The sequence below is a fragment of the Schistocerca serialis genome, unplaced genomic scaffold, assembly GCF_023864345.2.
Source record: "Schistocerca serialis cubense isolate TAMUIC-IGC-003099 unplaced genomic scaffold, iqSchSeri2.2 HiC_scaffold_1393, whole genome shotgun sequence".
Taxonomy (NCBI): Eukaryota; Metazoa; Arthropoda; class Insecta; order Orthoptera; family Acrididae; genus Schistocerca; species Schistocerca serialis.
Genome location: NW_026047617.1, coordinates 650,958 through 677,524, shown reverse-complemented (window position 1 = coordinate 677,524; position 26,567 = coordinate 650,958).

Here is a 26,567-nt window from a genome sequence, read left to right as displayed (position 1 = left end):
CAGGCTTTGCAGTGTTTTAAAGAATGTGCGTTCAAGTTCATATAATAACGTAGCATTTTATTTCCAAAGTGTAGTAAATCTTTGTTTTCTCACAGCAGGGTGATCGCACTACAAGGGTGCAATTTTTGATTGTTCATCAAGTGGGCTTTTGGTGAAAATGACACACCACCAGCAGCATGTTGTCCACGAGAGGGGGGGTGGAATGAGGGGGCGAGCACGAGAGGACAAGTTGTTCTTCTATTGGTATGTACTCAGGCTTTATAGTGTTTTAAAGAATGTTCGTTCAAGTTCATATAAGAATGTAGGATTTTATTTCCAAAGTGAGGTATATCTTTGTTTTCTCACAGCAGGGTGATCGCACTACAAGGCTGCAAATTTTATTTGCCCATCAAGTGGGCTTTTGGTGGAAATGACACACCACCAGCAGCATGTTGTCCACGAGAGGGGGGGTGGGATGAGAGGGCGAGCACGAGGGGACATGTTGTTCTTCTATTGGTATGTACTCAGGATTTATAGTGTTTTAAAGAATGTTCGTTCAAGTTCATATAAGAATGTAGCATTTTATTTCCAAAGTGTAGTAAATCTTTGTTTTCTCACAGCAGGGTGATCGCACTACAAGGCTGCAATTTTAATTTGACCATCAAGTGGGCTTTTGGTGGAAATGACACACCACCACCAGCATGTTGTCCACAAGAGGGGGGGGGGATTGGAGGGGCGAGTGGAAGAGGACAAGTTGTTCTTCCATTGGTATGTACTCAGGCTTTGCAGTGTTTTAAAGAATGTGCGTTCAAGTTCATAAAAGAATGTAGCATTTTATTTCCAAAGTGTAGTGAATCTTTGTTTTCTCACAGCAGGGTGATCGCACTACAAGGCTGCAATTTTTATTTGCCCATCAAGTGGGCTTTTGGTGGAAATGACACACCACCAGCAGCATGTTGTCCACAAGAGGGGGGGGGGGGGGGGAAATGGAAGGGGGCGAGTGGAAGTGGACAAGTTGTTGTTCTATTGGCATGTACTCAGGCTCTATAGTGTTTTAAAGAAAGTTGGTTCAAGTTCATATAAGAATGTAGCATTTTATTTCAAAAGTGCAGTAAATCTTTGTTTTCTCACAGCAGTGTGATCGCACTACAAGGCTGCAATTTTTATTTGCCCATCAAGTGGGCTTTTGGTGGAAATGACACACATCCAGCAGCATGTTGTCCACGAGAGGGGGGGTGGGATGAGGGGGCGAGCACGAGAGGACAAGTTGTTCTTCTATTGGTATGTACTCAGGCTTTATAGTGTTTAAAGAATGTTCGTTCAAGTTCATATGAGAATGTAGCATTTTATTTCCAAAGTGTAGTAAATCTTTGTTTTCTCACAGCAGGGTGATCGCACTACAAGGCTGCAATTTTTATTGCCCATCAAGTGGGCTTTTGGTGGAAATGACACACCACCAGCAGCATGTCGTCCACGAGAGGGGGGGGTGGGACGAGGGGGTAAGCACGGGAGGACAAGTTGTTCTTCTATTGGTATGTACTCAGGTTTTATAGTGTTTTAGAGAATGTTCATTCAAGTTCATATAAGAATGTAGCAATTTAGTTTTAAAGTGTAGTAAATCATTCTTTTTTCACAGCAGGGTGATCGCACTACAAGGCTGCAATTTTTATTTGCCCATCAAGTGGGCTTTTGTTGGAAATGACACACCACCAGCAGCATGTTGCCCACGAGATGGGGGCGGGGGAGGGGGGGGGGGGGCGAGCGGATGAGGACAAGTTGTTCTTCTATTGGTATGTTCTAAGGCTTTATGGTGTTGTAAAGAATGTTCGTTCAAATTCATATAATAACGTAGCATTTTATTTCCAAAGTGCAGTAAATCTAGGTTTTCTCACAGCAGGGTGATCGCACTACAAGGCTGCAATTTTTAATTGCCCTTCAAGTGGGCTTCTGGTGAAAATGACACACCACCAGCAGCATGTTGTCTACGAGGGGCTGAGGGGCGGGGGCAAGCGGAAGAGGACAAGTTGTTCTTCTATTAGTATGTACTCAGGCTTAATAGTGTTTTAAAGAATTTTCGGTCAAGTTCATATAAGAACGTAGCATTTTAATTCCAAAGTGTAGTTAATCTTTGTTTTCTAACAGCAGGGTGATCGCACTACAAGGCTGCAATTATTATTTGCCCATCATGTGGGGTTTGGTGGAAATGACACACCACCAGCAGCATGTTGTCCACGAGAGGGGGGGTGGGATGAGGGGACGAGCGGAAGAGGACAAGTTGTTCTTCTATTGGTATGTACTAAGACTTTATAGTGTTTTAAAGAATTTTCGGTCAAGTTCATATAAGAACGTAGCATTTTATTTCCAAAGTGTAGTTAATCTTTGTTTTCTAACAGCAGGGTGATCGCACTACAAGGCTGCAATTTTTATTTGCCCATCAGGTGGGCTTTTGGTGGAAATGACATACCACCAGCAGCATGTTGTACACAGGAGGGGGGGGGGGGGGGGGGGGGGGAAATGGAAGGGGGCGAGTGGAAGTGGACAAGTTGTTGTTCTATTGGTATGTACTCAGGCTTTATAGTGTTTTAAAGGAAGTTCGTTCAGGTTCATATAAGAATGTAGCATTTTATTTCAAACGTGCGTAAATCTTTGTTTTCTCACAGCAGGGTGATCGCACTACAAGGCTGCAATTTTTATTTGCCCATCAAGTGGTCTTTTGGTGGAAATGACACACCACCAGCAGCAAGTTGTCCACAAGAGGGGGGGGGGGGGGGATGGAAGGGGGCGAGTGGAAGTGGACAAGTTGTTCTTCTATTGGTATGTACTCAGGCTTTATAGTGTTTTAAAGAAAGTTCGTTCAAGTTCATATAAGAATGTAGCACCTTATTTCAAAAGTGCAGTAAATCTTTGTTTTCTCACAGCAGGGTGGTTCGCACCACAAGGCTGTAATTTTTATTTGCCCATCAAGTGGGCTTTTGGTGGAAATGACACACCACCAGCAGCATGTTGTCCACGAGAGGGGGGGTGGGATGAGGGGACGAGCGGAAGAGGACAAGTTGTTCTTCTATTGGTATGTACTAAGACTTTATAGTATTTTAAAGAATTTTCGGTCAAGTTCATATAAGAACGTAGCATTTTATTTCCAAAGTGTAGTTAATCTTTGTTTTCTAACAGCAGGGTGATCGCACTACAAGGCTGCAATTTTTATTTGCCCATCAGGTGGGCTTTTGGTGGAAATGACATACCACCAGCAGCATGTTGTTCACAGGAGGGGGGGGGGGGGGGGGGGGGGGGAAATGGAAGGGGGCGAGTGGAAGTGGACAAGTTGTTGTTCTATTGGTATGTACTCAGGCTTTATAGTGTTTTAAAGAAAGTTCGTTCAGGTTCATATAAGAATGTAGCATTTTATTTCAAACGTACAGTAAATCTTTGTTTTCTCACAGCAGGGTGATCGCACTACAAGGCTGCAATTTTTATTTGCCCATCAAGTGGTCTTTTGGTGGAAATGACACACCACCAGCAGCAAGTTGTCCACAAGAGGGGGGGGGGGGGGGGGGGGGGAACGGAAGGGGGCGAGTGGAAGTGGACAAGTTGTTCTTCTATTGGTATGTACTCAGGCTTTATAGTGTTTTAAAGAAAGTTCGTTCAAGTTCATATAAGAATGTAGCACCTTATTTCAAAAGTGCAGTAAATCTTTGTTTTCTCACAGCAGGGTGATCGCACTACAAGGCTGTAATTTTTATTTGCCCATCAAGTGGGCTTTTGGTGGAAATGACACACCACCAGGAGCATGTTGTCCACGAGAGGGGGGGTGGGATGAGGGGGCGAGCACGAGAGGACAAGTTGTTCTTCTATTGGTATGTACTCAGGCTTTATGGTGTTTTAAGGAATGTTCGTTCAAGTTCATATAGGAATGTGGCATTTTATTTCCAAAGTGTAGTAAATCTTTGTTTTCTCACAGCAGGGTGATCGCACTACAAGGCTGCAATTTTTATTTGCCCATCAAGTGGGCTTTTGGTGGAAATGACACACCACCAGCAGCATGTTGTCCACGAGAGGGGGGGTGGGATGAGGGGGCGAGCATGAGAGGACAAGTTGTTCTTCTATTGGTATGTACTCAGGCTTTATAGTGTTTTAAGGAATGTTCGTTCAAGTTCATATAGGAATGTGGCATTTTATTTCCAAAGGGTAGTAAATCTTTGTTTTCTCACAGCAGGGTGATCGCACTACAAGGCTGCAATTTTTATTTGCCCATTGAGTCGGCTTTTGGTGGAAATGACACACCACCACCAGCATGTTGTCCACGAGAGGGGGGGGTGGGATGAGGGGGCGAGCACGAGAGGACAAGTTGTTCTTTTATTGGTATGTACTCAGGCTTTATAGTGTTTTAAAGAATTGTCGTTCAAGTTCATATAAGAATGTATCATTTTGTTTCCAAAGTGAGGTTAATCTTTGTTTTCTCACAGCAGGGTGATCGCACTACAAGGCTGCAATTTTTATTTGCCCATCAAGTGGGCTTTTGGTGGAAATGACACACCACCAGCAGTATGTTGTCCACAAGAGGGGGGGGGGGGGGGAAATGGAAGGGGGCGAGTTGAAATGGACAAGTTGTTGTTCTATTGGTATGTACTCAGGCTTTATAGTGTTTTAAAGAATGTTCGTTCAAGTTCATATAAGAATGTAGCATTTTATTTCCAAAATGTAGTAAATCTTTGTTTTCTCACAGCTGGGTGATCGCACTACAAGGCTGCAATTTTTATTTGTTCATCAAGTGGGCTTTTGGTGGAAATGACACAACACCAGCAGCATGTTGTCCACGAGAGGGGGGGTGGGATGAGGGGGCGAGCACGAGAGGACAAGTTGTTCTTCTATTGGTATGTACTCAGGCTTTATAGTGTTTTAAAGAATGTTCGTTGAAGTTCATATAAGAATGTAGCATTATATTTCAAAAGTGCAGTAAATCCTTGTTTTCTCACAGCAGGGTGATCGCACTACAAGGCTGCAATTTTTATTTGCTTATCAAGTGGGCTTTTGGTGGAAATTACACCCCACCAGCAGCATGTTGTCCACGAGAGGGGGGGTGGGATGAGGGGGCGAGCACGAGAGGACAAGTTGTTCTTCTATTGGTATGTACTCAGGCTTTATAGTGTTTTAAGGAATGTTCGTTCAAGTTCATATAAGAATGTAGCATTTTATTTCCAAAGTGTAGTAAATCTTTGTTTTCTCACAGCAGGGTGATCGCACTACAAGGCTGCAATTTTTATTTGCCCATCAAGTGGGCTTTTGGTGGAAATGACACACCACCAGCAGCATGTTGTCCACGAGAGGGGGGGTGAGATGAGGGGGCGAGCACGAGAGGACAAGTTGTTCTTCTATTGGTATGTACTCATCCTTTATAGTGTTTTAAGGAATGTTCGTTCAAGTTCATATAGGAATGTGGCATTTTATTTCCAAAGTGTAGTAAATCTTTGTTTTCTTACAGCAGGGTGATCGCACTACAAGGCTGCAATTTTTATTTGCCCATTGAGTCGGCTTTTGGTGGAAATGACACACCACCACCAGCATGTTGTCCACGAGAGGGGGGGTGGGATGAGGGGGCGAGCACGAGAGGACAAGTTGTTCTTTTATTGGTATGTACTCAGGCTTTATAGTGTTTTAAAGAATGTTCGTTCAAGTTCATATAAGAATGTATCATTTTGTTTCCAAAGTGAGGTTAATCTTTGTTTTCTCACAGCAGGGTGATCGCACTACAAGGCTGCAATTTTTATTTGCCCATCAAGTGGGCTTTTGGTGGAAATGACACACCACCAGCAGTATGTTGTCCACAAGAGGGGGGGGGGGGGGGGGGGGGGAAATGGAAGGGGGCGAGTTGAAATGGACAAGTTGTTGTTCTATTGGTATGTACTCAGGCTTTATAGTGTTTTAAAGAATGTTCGTTCAAGTTCATATAAGAATGTAGCATTTTATTTCCAAAGTGTAGTAAATCTTTGTTTTCTCACAGCACGGTGATCGCACTACAAGGCTGCAATTTTTATTTGTTCATCAAGTGGGCTTTTGGTGAAAATGACACACCGCCAGCAGCATGTTGTCCAAGAGCGTGGTTTGGGGGGGGGGGGGGGTTGTTGCGGAAGAGGGCAAGTTGTTCTTCTATTGGTATGTACTCAGGATTTATAGTGTTTTAAAGAATGTTCGTTCAAGTTCATATAAGAATGTAGCATTTTATTTCCTAAGTGTAGTAAATCTTTGTTTTCTCACAGCAGGGTAATCGCACTACAAGGCTGCAATTTTTATTTGCCCATCAAGTCGGCTTTTGGTGGAAATGACACACCACCAGCAGCATGTTGTCCACAAGAGGGGTGGGGGGAGGGGAGGGGCGAGTGGAAGAGGACAAGTTGTTCTTCCATTGGTATGTACTCAGGCTTTACAGTGTTTTAAAGAATGTGCTTTCAAGTACATATAATAACGTAGCATTTTATTTCCAAAGTGTAGTATATCTTTGTTTTCTCACAGCAGGGTGATCGCACTACAAGGCTGCAATTTTTATTTGCCCATCAAGTGGGCTTTTGGTGGAAATGACACACCACCAGCAGTATGTTGTCCAGAAGAGGGGGGGGGGGGTGGAAATGGAAGGGGGCGAGTGGAAGTGGACAAGTTGTTGTTCTATTGGCATGTACTAAGGCTCTATAGTGTTTTAAAGAAAGTTGGTTAATGTTCATATAAGAATGTAGCATTTTATTTCAAAAGTGCAGTAAATCTTTGTTTTCTCACAGCAGTGTGATCGCACTACAAGGCTGCAATTTTTATTTGCCCATCAAGTGGGCTTTTGGTGAAAATGACACACATCCAGCAGCATGTTGTCCACGAGAGGGGGGGTGGGATGAGGGGGCGAGCACGAGAGGACAAGTTGTTCTTCTATTGGTATGTACTCAGGCTTTATAGTGTTTAAAGAATGTTCGTTCAAGTTCATATAAGAATGTAGCATTTTATTTCCAAAGTGTAGTAAATCTTTGTTTTCTCACAGCAGGGTGATCGCACTACAAGGCTGCAATTTTTATTTGCCCATCAAGTGGGCTTTTGGTGGAAATGACACACCACCAGCAGCATGTTGTCCACGAGAGGGGGGGTGAGATGAGGGGGCGAGCACGAGAGGACAAGTTGTTCTTCTATTGGTATGTACTCATGCTTTATAGTGTTTTAAGGAATGTTCGTTCAAGTTCATATAGGAATGTGGCATTTTATTTCCAAAGTGTAGTAAATCTTTGTTTTCTTACAGCAGGGTGATCGCACTACAAGGCTGCAATTTTTATTTGCCCATTGAGTCGGCTGTTGGTGGAAATGACACACCACCACCAGCATGTTGTCCACGAGAGGGGGGGTGGGATGAGGGGGCGAGCACGAGAGGACAAGTTGTCCTTTTATTGGTATGTACTCAGGCTTTATAGTGTTTTAAAGAATGTTCGTTCAAGTTCATATAAGAATGTATCATTTTGTTTCCAAAGTGAGGTTAATCTTTGTTTTCTCACAGCAGGGTGATCGCACTACAAGGCTGCAATTTTTATTTGCCCATCAAGTGGGCTTTTGGTGGAAATGACACACATCCAGCAGCATGTTGTCCACGAGAGGGGGGGTGGGATGAGGGGGCGAGCACGAGAGGACAAGTTGTTCTTCTATTGGTATGTACTCAAGCTTTATAGTGTTTAAAGAAAGTTCGTTCAAGTTCATATAAGAATGTAGCATTTTATTTCCAAACTGTAGTAAATCTTTGTTTTCTCACAGCAGGGTGATCGCACTACAAGGCTGCAATTTTTTTTGCCCATCAAGTGGGCTTTTGGTGGAAATGACACACCACCAGCAGCATGTCGTCCACGAGAGGGGGGTGGGACGAGGGGGCGAGCACGAGAGGACAAGTTGTTCTTCTATTGGTATGTACTCAGGTTTTATAGTGTTTTAAAGAATGTTCGTTCAAGTTCATATAAGAATGTAGCAATTTATTTTTAAAGTGTAGTAAATCTTTCTTTTCTCACAGCAGGGTGATCGCACTACAAGGCTGCAATTTTTATTTGCCCTTCAAGTGGGCTTCTGGTGAAAATGACACACCACCAGCAGCATGTTGTCTACGAGGGGCTGAGGGGACGGGGCAAGCGGAAGAGGACAAATTGTTCTTCTATTAGTATGTACTCAGGCTTTATAGAGTTTGAAAGAATTTTCGGTCAAGTTCATATAAGAACGTAGCATTTTAATTCCAAAGTGTAGTTAATCTTTGTTTTCTAACAGCAGGGTGATCGCACTACACGACTGCAATTATTATTTGCCCATCATGTGGGTTTTGGTGGAAATGACACACCACCAGCAGCATGTTGTCCACGAGAGTGGGGGTGGGATGAAGGGACGAGCGGAAGAGGACAAGTTGTTCTTCTATTGGTATGTACTAAGACTTTATAGTGTTTTAAAGAATTTTCGGTCAAGTTCATATAAGAACGTAGCATTTTATTTCCAAAGTGTAGTTAATCTTTGTTTTCTCACAGCAGGGTGATCGCACTACAAGGCTGCAATTTTTATTTGCCCATCAAGTGGGCTTTTGGTGGAAATGACACACCACCAGCAGCATGTTGTCCACAAGAGGGGGGGGGGGGAATGGAAGGGGGCGAGTGGAAGTGGACAAGTTGTTCTTCTATTGGTATGTACTCAGGCTTTATAGTGTTTTAAAGAAAGTTCGTTCAGGTTCATATAAGAATGTAGCATTTTATTTCAAACGTGCAGTAAATCTTTGTTTTCTCACAGCAGGGTGATCGCACTACAAGGCTGCAATTTTTATTTGCCCATCAAGTGGGCTTTTGGTGGAAATGACACACCACCAGCAGCATGTTGTCCACAAGAGGGGGGGGGGGGGAATGGAAGGGGGCGAGTGGAAGTGGACAAGTTGTTCTTCTATTGGTATGTACTCAGGCTTTATAGTGTTTTAAAGAAAGTTCGTTCAAGTTCATATAAGAATGTAGCACTTTATTTCAAAAGTGCAGTAAATCTTTGTTTTCTCACAGCAGGGTGATCGCACTACAAGGCAGTAATTTTTATTTGCCATCAAGTGGGCTTTTGGTGGAAATGACACACCACCAGCAGCATGTTGTCCACGAGAGGGGGGGTGGGATGAGGGGGCGAGCACGAGAGGACAAGTTGTTCTTCTATTGGTATGTACTCAGGCTTTATAGTGTTTTAAAGAAAGTTCGTTCAGGTTCATATAAGAATGTAGCATTTTATTTCAAACGTGCAGTAAATCTTTGTTTTCTCACAGGAGGGTGATCGCACTACAAGGCTGCAATTTTTATTTGCCCATCAAGTGGGCTTTTGGTGGAAATGACACACCACCAGCAGCATGTTGTCCACAAGAGGGGGGGGGGGGGGGGGGGAATGGAAGGGGGCGAGTGGAAGTGGACAAGTTGTTCTTCTATTGGTATGTACTCAGGCTTTATAGTGTTTTAAAGAAAGTTCGTTCAAGTTCATATAAGAATGTAGCACTTTATTTCAAAAGTGCAGTAAATCTTTGTTTTCTCACAGCAGGGTGATCGCACTACAAGGCAGTAATTTTTATTTGCCATCAAGTGGGCTTTTGGTGGAAATGACACACCACCAGCAGCATGTTGTCCACGAGAGGGGGGGTGGGATGAGGGGGCGAGCACGAGAGGACAAGTTGTTCTTCTATTGGTATGTACTCAGGCTTTATAGTGTTTTAAAGAATGTTCGTTCAAGTTCATATAAGAATGTAGCATTTTATTACCAAAGTGTAGTAAATCATTGTTTTCTTACAAGGCTGCAATTTTTATTTGCCCATCAAGTGGGCTTTTGGTGGAAATGACACACCACCAGCAGCATGTTGTCCACGAGAGGGGGGGTGGGATGAGGGGGCGAGCACGAGAGGACAAGTTGTTCTACTATTGGTATGTACTCAGGCTTTATAGTGTTTTAAGGAATGTTCGTTCTAGTTCATATAGGAATGTGGCATTTTGTTTCCAAACTGTAGTAAATCTTTGTTTTCTCACAGCAGGGTGATCGCACAACAAGGCTGCAATTTTTATTTGCCCATTGAGTCGGCTTTTGGTGGAAATGACACACCACCACCAGCATGTTGTCCACGAGAGGGGGGGGTGGGATGAGGGGGCGAGCACGAGAGGACAAGTTGTTCTTTTATTGGTATGTACTCAGGCTTTATAGTGTTTTAAAGAATGTTCGTTCAAGTTCATATAAGAATGTATCATTTTATTTCCAAAGTGAGGTTAATCTTTGTTTTCTCACAGCAGGGTGATCGCACTACAAGGCTGCAATTTATATTTGCCCATCAAGTGGGCTTTTGGTGGAAATGACACACCACCAGCAGTATGTTTTTCCACAAGTGGGGGGGGGGGGGGAAATGGAAGGGGGCGAGTGGAAATATACAAGTTGTATTTCTATTGGCATGTACTCAGGCTCTATAGTGTTTTAAAGAAAGTTCGTTCAAGTTCATATAAGAATGTAGCATTTTATTTCAAAAGTGCAGTAAATCTTTGTTTTCTCACAGCAGGGTGATCGCACTACAAGGCTGCAATTTTTATTTGCCATTCAAGTGGGCTTCTGGTGAAAATGACACACCACCAGCAGCATGTTGTCTACGAGGGGCTGAGGGGCGGTGGCAGGCGGAAGAGGACAAGTTGTTCTTCTATTGGTATGTACACAGGTTTTGTAGTGTTTTAAAGAAAGTTTGTTCAAGTTCATATAAGAAAGTAGCATTTTATTTCAAAAGTGCAGTAAATCTTTGTTTTCTCACAACAGGGCGATCGCACTACAAGGCTGCTATTTTTATTTGCCCATCAAGTGGGCTTTTGGTGGAAATGACACACCACCAGCAGCATGTTGTATAGGAGGGGCTGAGGGGCGGGGGGCAAGCGGAAGAGGACAAGTTGTTCTTCTATTGGTATGTACTCAGGTTTTATAGTGATTTAAAAATTTTTCGGTCAAGTTCGTATAAGAACGTAGCATTTTAATTCCAAAGTGTAGTTAATCTTTGTTTTCTAACAGCAGGGTGATCGCACTACAAGGCTGCAATTTTTATTTGCCCATCAAGTGGGCTTTTGGTGGAAATGACACACTACCAGCAGCATGTTGTCCACGAGAGTGGGGGTGGGATGAGGGGGCGAGCGGAAGAGGACAAGTTATTCTTCTATTGGTATGTACTAAGGCATTATAGTGTTTTAAAGAATGTTCGTTCAAGTTCATATAAGAATGTAGCATTTTATTTCCAAAGTGTAGTAAATCATTGTTTTCTCACAGCAGGGTGATCGCACTACAAGGCTGCAATTTTTATTTGCCCATCAAGTGGGCTTTTGGTGGAAATGACACACCACCAGCAGCATGTTGTCCATGAGAGGGGGGGTGGAATGAGGGGGCAAGCACAAGAGGACAAGTTGTTCTTCTATTGGTATGTACTCAGGCTTTATAGTGTTTTAAAGAATGTTCGTTCAAGTTCATATAAGAATGAAGCATTTTATTTCAAAAGTGCTGTAAATCTTTGTTTTCGCACTGCAGGGTGATCGCACTACAAGGCTGCTATTTTTATTTGCCCATCAAGTGGGCTTTTGGTGGAAATGACACACCACCAGCAGCATGTTGTCCACGAGAGTGGGGGTGGGATGAGGGGGCGAGCACGAGAGGACAAGTTGTTCTTCTATTGGTATGCACTCAGGCTTTATAGTGGTTTAAAGAATGTTCGTTCAAGTTCATATGTGAATGTAGCATTTTATTTCCAAAGTGTAGTAAATCTTTGTTTTCTCACAGCAGGGTGATCGCACTACAAGGCTGCAATTTTTATTTGCCCATCAAGTGGGCTTTTGGTGGAAATGACACACCACCAGCAGCATGTTGTCCATGAGAGGGGGGGTGGAATGAGGGGGCAAGCACAAGAGGACAAGTTGTTCTTCTATTGGTATGTACTCAGGCTTTATAGTGTTTTAAAGAATGTTCGTTCAAGTTCATATAAGAATGAAGCATTTTATTTCAAAAGTGCTGTAAATCTTTGTTTTCGCACTGCAGGGTGATCGCACTACAAGGCTGCTATTTTTATTTGCCCATCAAGTGGGCTTTTGGTGGAAATGACACACCACCAGCAGCATGTTGTCCACGAGAGGGGGGTTGGAATGAGGGGGCGAGCACGAGAGTACAAGTTGTTCTTCTATTGGTATGTACTCAGGCTTTATAGTGTTTTAAAGAATGTTCGTTCAAGTTCATATAAGAATGTAGCATTTTATTTCCAAAGTGAGGTAAATCTTTGTTTTCTCACAGCAGGGTGATCGCACTACAAGGCTGCAATTTTTATTTGCCCATCAAGTGGGCTTTTGGTGGAAATGACACACCACCAGCAGCATGTTGTCCACGAGAAGGGCGTGGGATGAGGGGGCGAGCACGAGAGGACAAGTTGTTCTTCTATTGGTATGTACTCAGGCTTTATAGTGTTTTGAAGAATGTTCGTTCAAGGTCATATAAGAATGTAGCATTTTATTTCCAAAGTGTAGTAAATCTTTGTTTTCTCACAGCAGGGTGATCGCACTACAAGGCTGCAATTTTTATTTGCCCATCAAGTGGGCTTTTGGTGGAAATGACACACCACCAGCAGCATGTTGTCCACGAGAGGGGGGGTGGGACGAGGGGGCGTGCACGAGAGGACAAGTTGTTCTTCTATTGGTATGTACTCAGGCTTTATAGTGTTTTAAAGAATGTTCGTTCAAGTTCATATAAGAATGTAGCATTTTATTTCCAAAGTGTAGTAAATCTTTGTTTTCTTACAGCAGGGTGATCGCACTACAAGGCTGCAATTTTTATTTGCCCATCAAGTGGGCTTTTGGTGGAAATGACACACCACCAGCAGCATGTTGTCCACCAGAGGGGGGGTGGGATGAGGGGGCGAGCACGAGAGGACAAGTTGTTCTTCTATTGGTATGTACTCAGGCTTTATAGTGTTTTAAAGAATGTTCGTTCAAGTTCATATAAGAATGTAGCATTTTATTTCCAAAGTGTATGAAATGTTTGTTTTCTCACAGCAGGGTGATCGCACTACAAGGCTGCAATTTTTATTTGCCCATCAAGTGGGCTTTTGGTGGAAATGACACACCACCAGCAGCATGTTGTCCACGAGAGGGGGGGTGGGATGAGGGGGCGAGCACGAGAGGACAAGTTGTTCTTCTATTGGTTTGTACTCAGGCTTTATAGTGTTTTAAAGAATGTTCGTTCAAGTTCATATAAGAATGTAGCATTTTATTTCCAAAGTGTAGTAAATCATTGTTTTCTCACAGCAGGGTGATCGCACTACAAGGCTGCAATTTTTATTTGCCCATCAAGTGGGCTTTTGGTGGAAATGACACACCACCAGCAGCATGTTGTCCACGAGAGGGGGTTGGGATGAGGGGGTGAGCACGAGAGGACAAGTTGTTCTTCTATTGGTATGTATTCGGGCTTTATAGTGTTTTAAAAAAAGTTCGTTCAAGTTCATATAAGAATGTAGCATTTTATTTCAAAAGTGCAGTAAATCTTTTTTCTCTCACAGCAGTGTGATCACACTACAAGGCTGCAATTTTTATTTGCCCATCAAGTGGGCTTTTGGTGGAAATGACACACCACCAGCAGCATGTTGTCCACGAGAGGTGGGTTCGGATGAGGGGGCGAGCACGAGAGGACAAGTTGTTCTTCTATTGGTATGTACTCAGGCTTTATAGTGTTTTAAAGAATGTTCGTTCAAGTTCATATAAGAATGTAGCATTTTATTTCCAAAGTGTAGTAAATCTTTGTTTTCTCACGGCAGGGTGATCGCACCAGAAGGCTGTAATTTTTATTTGCCCATCAAGTGGGCTTTTGGTGGAGATAACATACCACCTGCAGTATGTTGTCCACAAGAGGGGGGGGGGGCAATGGAAGGGGGCGAGTGGAAGTGGACAAGTTGTTGTTCTATTGGTATGTACTCAGGCTCTATAGTATTTTAAAGAAAGTTCGTTCAAGTTCATATAAGAATGTAGCATTTTATTTCAAAAGTTCAGTAAAACATAGTCTTCTCACAGCAGGGTGATCGCACTACAAGGCTGCAATTTTTATTTGCCCATCAAGTTGGCTTTTGGTGGAAATGACACACCACCAGCAGCATGTTGTCTACGAGGGGCTGAGGGGCGGGGGCAGGCGGAAGAGGACAAGTTGTTCTACTATTGGTATGTACACAGGTTTTGTAGTGTTTCAAAGAAAGTTTGTTCAAGTTCATATAAGAAAGTAGCATTTTATTTCAAAAGTGCAGTAAATCTAAGTTTTCTCACAACAGGGAGATCGCACTACAAGGCTGCAATTTTTATTTGCCCATCAAGTGGGCATTTGGTGGAAAAGACACACCACCAGCAGCATGTTGTCCACGAGAGGGGTGGTGGGATGGGGGGGCGAGCGGAAGACGACAAGTTGTTCTTCTATTGGTATGTACTCAGGCTTTATAGTGTTTTAAAGAATATTCGTTCAAGTTCATATTATACACTAGCTATTCATTTCCAAAGTGCAGTAAATCTTTGTTTTCTCACAGCAGGGTGATCGCACTACAAGGCTGCAATTTTTATTTGCCCATCAAGTTGGCTTTTGGTGGAAATGACACACCACCAGCAGCATGTTGTCCACGAGAGTGGTGGTGTGATGAGGGGGGGGGGGAGGGGGGGAGGAAGACAAGTTGTTCTTCTATTAGTATGTACTAAGGCTTTATAGAGTTTTATAGAATGTTCGTTCAAGTTCACATAAGAACGTAGCATTTTAATTCCAAAGTATAGTTAATCTTTGTTTTCTAACAGCAGGGTGATCGCACTACAAGACTGCAATTTTTATTTGCCCATCAAGTGGGCTTTTGGTGGAAATTACACACCACCAGCAGCATGTTGTCCACGAGAGGGGGGGTGGGATGAGGGGGCGAGCGGAAGAGGACAAGTTGTTCTTCTATTGGTATGTACTAAGGCTTTATAGTGTTTTAAAGAATTTTCGTTCAAGTTCATATAAGAACGTAGCATTTTATTTCCAAAGTGTAGTTAATCTTTGTTTTCTAACATCAGGGTGATCGCACTACAAGGCTGCAGTTTTTATTTGCCCATCAAGTGGGCTTTTGGTGGAAATGACACACCACCAGCAGCATGTTTTCCACGAGAGGGGGGGTTGGCGAGGGGGGGGGGGGAAAGGGAAGAGGACAAGTTGTTCTTCTATTGGTATGTACTAAGGCTTTATAGTGTTTTAAAGAATGTTCGTTCAAGTTCATATTATAAACTAGCATTTTATTTCCAAAGTGCAGTAAATCTTTGTTTTCTCACAGCAGGGTGATCGCACTACAAGGCTGCAATTTTTATTTGCCCATCAAGTGGGGTTATGGTGAAAATGACACACCACCAGCAGCATGTTGTCTACGAGGGGCTGAGGGGCGGGGGCAAGCGGAAGAGGACAAGTTGTTCTTCTATTGGTATGTACTCAGGCTTTATAGTGTTTTAAAGAAAGTTCGTTCAAGTTCATATAAGAATGTAGCATTTTATTTCAAAAGTGCAGTAAATCTTTGTTTTCTCACTACACGGTGATCGCACTACAAGGCTGCAATTTTTATTTGCCCATCACGTTGGCTTTTGGTGGAAATGACACACCACCAGCAGCATGTTGTCCACGAGAGGAGGGGTGGGATGGGGGGGCGAGCGGAAGACGACAAGTTGTTCTTCTCTTGGTATGTACTCAGGCTTTATATCATTTTAAAGAATGTTCGTTCTAGTTCATATAAGAATGTAGCATTATATTTGCAAAGTGTATTAAATCATTGTATTCTCACAACAGGGTAATCGTACTACAAGGCTGCAATTTTTATTTGCCCATCAAGTGGGCTTTTGGTGGAAATGACACACCACCAGCAGAATGTTGTCCACGAGAGTGTTGGTGGGGGGGGGAGGGGGGGGGGGGAAGGTTGAGCAGAAGAGGACAAGTAGTTCTTCTATTGGTATCTACACAAGCTTTATAGTGTTTTAAAGAATATTCGTTCAAGTTCATATAAGAATGTAGCATTTTATTTCCAAAGTGTAGTAAATCATTGTTTTGTCCCAGCAGGGCGATCGCACTACAAGGCTGCTATTTTTATTTGCCCATCAAGTGCGCGTTTGGTGGAAATGACATACCACCAGCAGCATGTTATCTACGAGAGGGTGGTGGGGGGTGGGGGGTTGTACAGAAGAGGACAAGTTGTTGTTCTATTGGCATGTACTCAGGCTTTATATTATTTTAAAGAATGTTCGTTCAAGTTCATATAAGAATGTAGCATTTTATTTCCAAAGTGTAGTAAATCATTGTATTCTCACAACATGGTGATCGTACTACAAGGCTGCAATTTTTATTTGCCCATCAAGTGGGCTTTTGGTGGAAATGACACACCACCAGCAGCATGTTGTCCATGAGAGGGGGGGTGGGATGAGAGGGCGAGCACAAGAAGACATGTTGTTCTTCTATTGGTATGTACTCAGGATTTATTGTGTTTTAAAGAATGTTCGTTCAAGTTCATATAAGAATGTAGCATTTTATTTCAAAAGTGCTGTAAATCTTTGTTTTCTCACAGCAGGGTGATTGCACTACAAGGCTGCAATTTTTATTTGCCCATCAAGTGGGCTTTTGGTGGATATGACACACCACCAGCAGCATTTTGTCCACGAGAGGGGGGGTGGGATGAGTGGGCGAGCACGAGAGGACAAGTTGTTCTTCTATTGGTATGCACTCAGGCTTTATAGTGTTTTAAAGAATGTTCGTTCAAGTTCATATAAGAATGTAGCATTTTATTTCCAAAGTGTAGTAAATCTTTGTTTTCTCACAGCAGGGTGATCGCACTACAAGGCTGCAATTTTTATTTGCCCATCAAGTGGGCTTTTGGTGGAAATGACACACCACCAGCAGCATGTTGTCCACGAGAGGGGGGGTGGAATGAGGGGGCGAGCATGAGAGAACAAGTTGTTCTTCTATTGGTATGTACTCAGGCTTTATAGTGTTTTAAAGAATGTTCGTTCAAGTTCATATAAGAATGTAGCTTTTTATTTCCAAAGTGAGGTAAATCTTTGTTTTCTCACAGCAAGGTGATCGCACTACAAGGCTGCTATTTTTATTTGCCCATCAAGTGGGCTTTTGGTGGAAATGACACACCACCAGCAGCATGTTGTCCACGAGAAGGGGGGTGGGATGAGGGGGCGAGCATGAGAGGACAAATTGTTCTTCTATTGGTATGTACTCAGGCTTTATAGTGTTTTAAAGAATGTTCGTTCAAGTTCATATAAGAATGTAGCATTTTATTTCCAAAGTGTAGTAAATCTTTGTTTTCTCACAGCAGGGTGATCGCACTACAAGGCTGCAATTTTTATTTGCCCATCAAGTGGGCTTTTGGTGGAAATGACACACCACCAGCAGCATGTTGTCCACGAGAGGGGGGTTGGGATGAGGGGGCGAGCACGAGAGGACAAGTTGTTCTTCTATTGGTATGTACTCAGGCTTTATAGTGTTTTAAAGAATGTTCGTTCAAGTTCATATAAGAATGTAGCATTTTATTTCCAAAGTGTAGTAAATCTTTGTTTTCTCACAGCAGGGTGATCGCACTACAAGGCTGCAATTTTTATTTGCCCATCAAGTGGGCTTTTGGTGGAAATGACACACCACCAGCAGCATGTTGTCCACGAGAGGGGGGGGTGGAATGAGGGGGCGAGCATGAGAGAACTAGTTGTTCTTCTTTTGGTATGCACTCAGGCTTTATAGTGTTTTAAAGAATGTTCGTTCAAGTTCATATAAGAATGTAGCATTTTATTTCCAAAGTGTAGTAAATCTTTGTTTTCTCACAGCAGGGTGATCGCACTACAAGGCTGCAATTTTTATTTGCCCATCAAGTGCGCTTTTGGTGGAAATGACACACCACCAGCAGCATGTTGTCCACGAGAGGGGGGGTGGAATGAGGGGGCGAGCATGAGAGAACAAGTTGTTCTTCTATTGGTATGTACTCAGGCTTTATAGTGTTTTAAAGAATGTTCGTTCAAGTTCATATAAGAATGTAGCTTTTTATTTCCAAAGAGAGGTTAATCTTTGTTTTCTCACAGCAAGGTGATCGCACTACAAGGCTGCTATTTTTATTTGCCCATCAAGTGGGCTTTTGGTGGAAATGACACACCAAAAGCAGCATGTTGTCCACGAGAAGGGGGGTGGGATGAGGGGGCGAGCACGAGAGGACAAGTTGTTCTTCTATTGGTATGTACTCAGGCTTTATAGTGTTTTAAAGAATGTTCGTTCAAGTTCATATAAGAATGTCGCATTTTATTTCCAAAGTGTAGTAAATCTTTGTTTTCTCACAGCAGGGTGATCGCACTACAAGGCTGCAATTTTTATTTGCCCATCAAGTGGGCTTTTGGTGGAAATGACACACCACCAGCAGCATGTTGTCCACGAGAGGGGGGGTGGGATGAGGGGGCAAGCACGAGAGGACAAATTGTTCTTCTATTGGTATGTACTCAGGCTTTATAGTGTTTTAAAGAATGTTCGTTCAAGTTCATATAAGAATGTAGCATTTTATTTCCAAAGTGTAGTAAATCTTTGTTTTCTCACAGCAGGGTGATCGCACTACAAGGCTGCAATTTTTATTTGCCCATCAAGTGGCCTTTTGGTGGAAATGACACACCACCAGCAGCATGTTGTCCACGAGAGGGGGGGTGGGATGAGGGGGCGAGCACGAGAGGACAAGTTGTTCTTCTATTGGTATGTACTCAGGCTTTATAGTGTTTTAAAGAATGTTCGTTCAAGTTGTATAAGAATGTAGCATTTTATTTCCAAAGTGAAGTACATCTTTGTTTTCTCACAGCAGGGTGATCGCACTACAAGGCTGCAATTTTTATTTGCGCATCAAGTGGGCTTTTGGTGGAAATGACACACCACCAGCAGCATGTTGTCTACGAGAGGGGGGTGGGATGAGGGGGCGAGCACGAGAGGACAAGTTGTTCTTCTATTGGTACGTATTCGGGCTTTATAGTGTTTTAAAAAAAGTTCGTACAAGTTCATATAAGAATGTAGCATTTTATTTCAAAAGTGCAGTAAATCTTTGTTTTCTCACAGCAGGGTGATCACACTACAAGGCTGCAATTTTTATTTGCCCATCAAGTGGGCTTTTGGTGGAAATGACACACCACCAGCAGCATGTTGTCCACGAGAGGTGGGGTCGGATGAGGGGGCGAGCACGAGAGGACAAGTTGTTCTTCTATTGGTATGTACTCAGGCTTTATAGTGTTTTAAAGAATGTTCGTTCAAGTTCATATAAGAATGTAGCATTTTATTTCCAAAGTGTAGTAAATATTTGTTTTCTCACGGCAGGGTGATCGCACCAGAAGGCTGTAATTTTTATTTGCCCATCAAGTGGGCTTTTGGTGGAGATAACATACCACCTGCAGTATGTTGTCCACAAGAGGGGGGGGGGGGGGGGGGGCAATGGAAGGGGGCGAGTGGAAGTGGACAAGTTGTTGTTCTATTGGTATGTACTCAGGCTCTATAGTATTTTAAAGAAAGTTCGTTCAAGTTCATATAAGAATGTAGCATTTTATTTCAAAAGTTCAGTAAAACTTAGTCTTCTCACAGCAGGGTGATCGCACTACAAGGCTGCAATTTTTATTTGCCCATCAAGTTGGCTTTTGGTGGAAATGACACACCACCAGCAGCATGTTGTCTACGAGGGGCTGAGGGGCGGGGGCAGGCGGAAGAGGACAAGTTGTTCTACTATTGGTATGTACACAGGTTTTGTAGTGTTTCAAAGAAAGTTTGTTCAAGTTCATATAAGAAAGTAGCATTTTATTTCAAAAGTGCAGTAAATCTAAGTTTTCTCACAACAGGGAGATCGCACTACAAGGCTGCAGTTTTTATTTGCCCATCAAGTGGGCTTTTGGTGGAAAAGACACACCACCAGCAGCATGTTGTCCACGAGAGGGGTGGTGGGATGGGGGGGCGAGCGGAAGACGACAAGTTGTTCTTCTATTGGTATGTACTCAGGCTTTATAGTGTTTTAAAGAATATTCGTTCAAGTTCATATTATACACTAGCTATTCATTTCCAAAGTGCAGTAAATCTTTGTTTTCTCACAGCAGGGTGATCGCACTACAAGGCTGCAATTTTTATTTGCCCATCAAGTGGGCTTTTGGTGGAAATGACACACCACCAGCAGCATGTTGTCCACGAGAGTGGGGGTGTGATGAGGGGGGGGGGGAGGAAGACAAGTTGTTCTTCTATTAGTATGTACTAAGGCTTTATAGAGTTTTATAGAATGTTCGTTCAAGTTCACATAAGAACGTAGCATTTTAATTCCAAAGTGTAGTTAATCTTTGTTTTCTAACAGCAGGGTGATCGCACTACAAGACTGCAATTTTTATTTGCCCATCAAGTGGGCTTTTGGTGGAAATGACACACCACCAGCAGCAAGTTTTCCACGAGAGGGGTGGTTGGCGAGGGGGGGGGGGGGGAAAGGGAAGAGGACAAGTTGTTCTTCTATTGGTGTGTACTAAGGCTTTATAGTGTTTTAAAGAATGTTCGTTCAAGTTCATATTATAAACTAGCATTTTATTTCCAAAGTGCAGTAAATCTTTGTTTTCTCACAGCAGGGTGATCGCACTACAAGGCTGCAATTTTTATTTGCCCATCAAGTGGGGTTATGGTGAAAATGACACACCACCAGCAGCATGTTGTCTACGAGGGGCTGAGGGGCGGGGGCAAGCGGAAGAGGACAAGTTGTTCTTCTATTGGTATGTACTCAGGCTTTATAGTGTTTTAAAGAAAGTTCGTTCAAGTTCATATAAGAATGTAGCATTTTATTTCAAAAGTGCAGTAAATCTTTGTTTTCTCACTACACGGTGATCGCACTACAAGGCTGCAATTTTTATTTGCCCATCAAGTTGGCTTTCGGTGGAAATGACACACCACCAGCAGCATGTTGTCCACGAGAGGAGGGGTGGGATGGGGGGGGCGAGCGGAAGACGACAAGTTGTTCTTCTCTTGGTATGTACTCAGGCTTTATATCATTTTAAAGAATGTTCGTTCTAGTTCATATAAGAATGTAGCATTATATTTCCAAAGTGTATTAAATCATTGTATTCTCACAACAGGATAATCGTACTACAAGGCTGCAATTTTTATTTGCCCATCAAGTGGGCTTTTGGTGGAAATGACACACCACCAGCAGAATGTTGTCCACGAGAGGGGGGGTGGAATGAGGGGGCGACCATGAGAGAACAAGTTGTTCTTCTATTGGTATGTACTCAGGCTTTATTGTGTTTTAAAGAATGTTCGTTCAAGTTCATATAAGGATGTAGCATTTTATTTCCAAAGTGTAGTAAATCATTGTTTTATCCCAGCAGGGCGATCGCACTACAAGGCTGCTATTTTTATTTGCCCATCAAGTGCGCGTTTGGTGGAAATGACATACCACCAGCAGCATGTTATCCACGAGAGGTTGGTGGGGGGTGGGGGGTTGTACGGAAGAGGACAAGTTGTTGTTCTATTGGCATGTACTCAGGCTTTATATTATTTTAAAGAATGTTCGTTCAAGTTCATATAAGAATGTAGCATTTTATTTCCAAAGTGTAGTAAATCATTGTATTCTCACAACATGGTGATCGTACTACAAGGCTGCAATTTTTATTTGCCCATCAAGTGGGCTTTTGGTGGAAATGACACACCACCAGCAGCATGTTGTCCATGAGAGGGGGGGTGGGATGAGAGGGCGAGCACAAGAAGACAAGTTGTTCTTCTATTGGTATGTACTCAGGCTTTATTGTGTTTTAAAGAATGTTCGTTCAAGTTCATATAAGAATGTAGCATTTTATTTCAAAAGTGCTGTAAATCTTTGTTTTCTCACAGCAGGGTGATCGCACTACAAGGCTGCAATTTTTATTTGCCCATCAAGTGGGCTTTTGGTGGAAATGACACACCACCAGCAGCATTTTGTCCACGAGAGGGGGGGTGGGATGAGGGGGCGAGCACGAGAGGACAAGTTGTTCTTCTATTGGTATGCACTCAGGCTTTATAGTGTTTTAAAGAATGTTCGTTCAAGTTCATATAAGAATGTAGCATTTTATTTCCAAAGTGTAGTAAATCTTTGTTTTCTCACAGCAGGGTGATCGCACTACAAGGCTGCAATTTTTATTTGCCCATCAAGTGGGCTTTTGGTGGAAATGACACACCACCAGCAGCATGTTGTCCACGAGAGGGGGGGTGGAATGAGGGGGCGAACATGAGAGAACAAGTTGTTCTTCTATTGGTATGTACTCAGGCTTTATAGTGTTTTAAAGAATGTTCGTTCAAGTTCATATAAGAATGTAGCTTTTTATTTCCAAAGTGAGGTAAATCTTTGTTTTCTCACAGCAAGGTGATCGCACTACAAGGCTGCTATTTTTATTTGCCCATCAAGTGGGCTTTTGGTGGAAATGACACACCACCAGCAGCATGTTGTCCACGAGAAGGGGGGTGGGATGAGGGGGCGAGCATGAGAGGACAAATTGTTCTTCTATTGGTATGTACTCAGGCTTTATAGTGTTTTAAAGAATGTTCGTTCAAGTTCATATAAGAATGTAGCATTTTATTTCCAAAGTGTAGTAAATCTTTGTTTTCTCACAGCAGGGTGATCGCACTACAAGGCTGCAATTTTTATTTGCCCATCAAGTGGGCTTTTGGTGGAAATGACACACCACCAGCAGCATGTTGTCCACGAGAGGGGGGTTGGGATGAGGGGGCGAGCATGAGAGGACAAGTTGTTCTTCTATTGGTATGTACTCAGGCTTTATAGTGTTTTAAAGAATGTTCGTTCAAGTTCATATAAGAATGTAGCATTTTATTTCCAAAGTGTATTAAATCTTTGTTTTCTCACAGCAGGGTGATCGCACTACAAGGCTGCAATTTTTATTCGCCCATCAAGTGGGCTTTTGGTGGAAATGACACACCACCAGCAGCATGTTGTCCACGAGAGGGGGGGGTGGAATGAGGGGGCGAGCATGAGAGAACTAGTTGTTCTTCTTTTGGTATGCACTCAGGCTTTATAGTGTTTTAAAGAATGTTCGTTCAAGTTCATATAAGAATGTAGCATTTTATTTCCAAAGTGTAGTAAATCTTTGTTTTCTCACAGCAGGGTGATCGCAGTACAAGGCTGCAATTTTTATTTGCCCATCAAGTGGGCTTTTGGTGGAAATGACACACCACCAGCAGCATGTTGTCCACGAGAGGGGGGGTGGAATGAGGGGGCGAGCATGAGAGAACAAGTTGTTCTTCTATTGGTATGTACTCAGGCTTTATAGTGTTTTAAAGAATGTTCGTTCAAGTTCATATAAGAATGTAGCTTTTTATTTCCAAAGAGAGGTTTATCTTTGTTTTCTCACAGCAAGGTGATCGCACTACAAGGCTGCTATTTTTATTTGCCCATCAAGTGGGCTTTTGGTGGAAATGACACACCAAAAGCAGCATGTTGTCCACGAGAAGGGGGGTGGGATGAGGGGGCGAGCACGAGAGGACAAGTTGTTCTTCTATTGGTATGTACTCAGGCTTTATAGTGTTTTAAAGAATGTTCGTTCAAGTTCATATAAGAATGTAGCATTTTATTTCCAAAGTGTAGTAAATCCTTGTTTTCTCACAGCAGGGTGATCGCACTACAAGGCTGCAATTTTTATTTGCCCATCTAGTGGGCTTTTGGTGGAAATGACACACCACCAGCAGCATGTTGTCCACGAGAGGGGGGGTGGGATGAGGGGGCGAGCACGAGAGGACACAATTGTTCTTCTATTGGTATGTACTCAGGCTTTATAGTGTTTTAAAGAATGTTCGTTCAAGTTCATATAAGAATGTAGCATTTTATTTCCAAAGTGTAGTAAATCTTTGTTTTCTCACAGCAGGGTGATCGCACTACAAGGCTGCAATTTTTATTTGCCCATCAAGTGGCCTTTTGGTGGATATGACACACCACCAGCAGCATGTTGTCCACGAGAGGGGGGGTGGGATGAGGGGGCGAGCATGAGAGGACAAGTTGTTCTTCTATTGGTATGTACTCAGGCTTTATAGTGTTTTAAAGAATGTTCGTTCAAGTTGTATAAGAATGTAGCATTTTATTTCCAAAGTGAAGTAAATCTTTGTTTTCTCACAGCAGGGTGATCGCACTACAAGGCTGCAACTTTTATTTGCGCTTCAAGTGGGCTTTTGGTGGAAATGACACACCACCAGCAGCATGTTGTCTACGAGAGGGGGGTGGGATGAGGGGGCGAGCACGAGAGGACAAGTTGTTCTTCTATTGGTACGTATTCGGGCTTTATAGTGTTTTAAAAAAAGTTCGTACAAGTTCATATAAGAATGTAGCATTTATTTCAAAGTGCAGTAAATCTTTGTTTTCTCACAGCAGGGTGATCACACTACAAGGCTGCAATTTTATTTGCCCATCAAGTGCGCTTTTGGTGGAAATGACACACCACCAGCAGCATGTTGTCCACGAGAGGGGGGGGTGGGATGAGGGGGCGATCACGAGAGGACAAGTTGTTCTTCTATTGGTATGTACTCAGGCTTTATAGTGTTTTAAAGAACATTCGTTCAAGTTCATATAAGAATGTAGCATCCTATTTCCAAAGTGTAGTAAATCTTTGTTTTCTCACCGCAGGGTGATCGCACTACAAGGCTGTAATTTTTATTTGCCCATCAAGTGGGCTTTTGGTGGAAATGACATACCACCAGCAGTATGTTGTCCACAAGAGGGGGGGGGGGCAATGGAAGGGGGCGAGTGGAAGTGGACAAGTTGTTGTTCTATTGGTATGTACTCAGGCTCTATAGTGTTTTAAAGAAAGTTCGTTCAAGTTCATATAAGAATGTAGCATTTTATTTCAAAAGTTCAGTAAAACTTTGTTTTCTCACAGCAGGGTGATCGCACTAGAAGGCTGCAATTTTTATTTGCCCATCAAGTTGGCTTTTGGTGGAAATGACACACCACCAGCAGCATGTTGTCTACGAGGGGCTGAGGGGCGGGGGCAGGCGGAAGAGGACAAGTTGTTCTTCTATTGGTATGTACACAGGTTTTGTAGTGTTTCAAAGAAAGTTTGTTCAAGTTCATATAAGAAAGTAGCATTTTATTTCAAAAGTGCAGTAAATCTTTTTTTTCTCACAACAGGGTGATCGCATTACAAGGCTACAATTTTTATTTGTCCATCAAGTGGGCTTTTGGTGGAAATGACACACCACCAGCAGCATGTTGTCCACGAGAGGGGTGGTGGGATGGGGGGGCGGGCGGAAGACGACAAGTTGTTCTTCTATTGGTATGTACTCAGGCTTTATAGTGTGTTAAAGAATGTTCGTTCAAGTTCATATAAGAATGTAGCATTTTATTTCCAAAGTGTAATAAATCATTGTATTCTCACAGCAGTGTGATCGTACTACAAGGCTGCAATTTTTATTTGCCCATCAAGTGGGCTTTTGGTGGAAATGTCACCCCACCAGCAGCATGTTGTCCAAGAGAGAGGTTGGGTGGGGGGGGGGGGGTGGAGGCGGAAGAGGACAAGTTGTTCTTCTATTGGTATGTACTCAGGCTTTATAGTGTTTTAAAGAATGTTCGTTCAAGTTCATTTAAGAACATAGCATTTTATTTCCAAAGTGTAGAAAATCATTGTTTTATCACAGCGGGGCGATCGCACTACAAGGCTGCAATTTTTTATTTGCCCATCAAGTGGGCGTTTGGTGGAAATGACACACCACCAGCAGCATGTTATCCACGAGAGTGTGGTGGGGGGTGGGGGGTCGTACGGAAGAGGTCAAGTTGTTGTTCTATTGGCATGTACTCAGGCTTTATATTATTTTAAAGAATGTTCGTTCAAGTTCATATAAGAATGTAGCATTTTATTTCCACAGTGTAGTAAATCTTTGTTTTCTCACAGCAGGGTGATCGCACTACAAGTCTGCAATTTTTATTTGGCCATCAAGTGGGCTTTTGGTGGAAATGACACACCACCAGCAGCATGTTGTCCACGAGAGGGGGGTGGGATGAGGGGGCGAGCACGAGAGGACAAGTTGTTATTCTATTGGTATGTACTCAGGCTTTATAGTGTTTTAAAGAATGTTCGTTCAAGTTCATATAAGAATGTAGCATTTTATTTCCAAAGTGTAGTAAATCTTTGTTTTAACACAGCAGGGTGATCGCACTACAAGGCTGCAATTTTTATTTGCCCATCAAGTGGGCTTTTGGTGGAAATGACACACCGCCAGCAGCATGTTGTCCAAGAGAGTGGTTGGGGGGGTGGGGGGGGGAGCGGAAGAGGACAAGTTGTTCTTTTATTGGTATGTACTCAGGCTTTATAGTGTTTCAAAGAATGATCGTTCAAGTTCATATATGAATGTAGCATATTATTTCAAAAGTGCAGTAAATCTTTGTTATCTAACATCAGGGTGATCGCACTACAAGGCTGCAATTTTTATTTGCCCATCAAGTGGGCTTTCGGTGGAACTGACACACCACCAGCAGCATGTTGTCCCCGAGAGGGGGGGTGGGATCAGGGGGCGAGCACGAGAGGACAAGT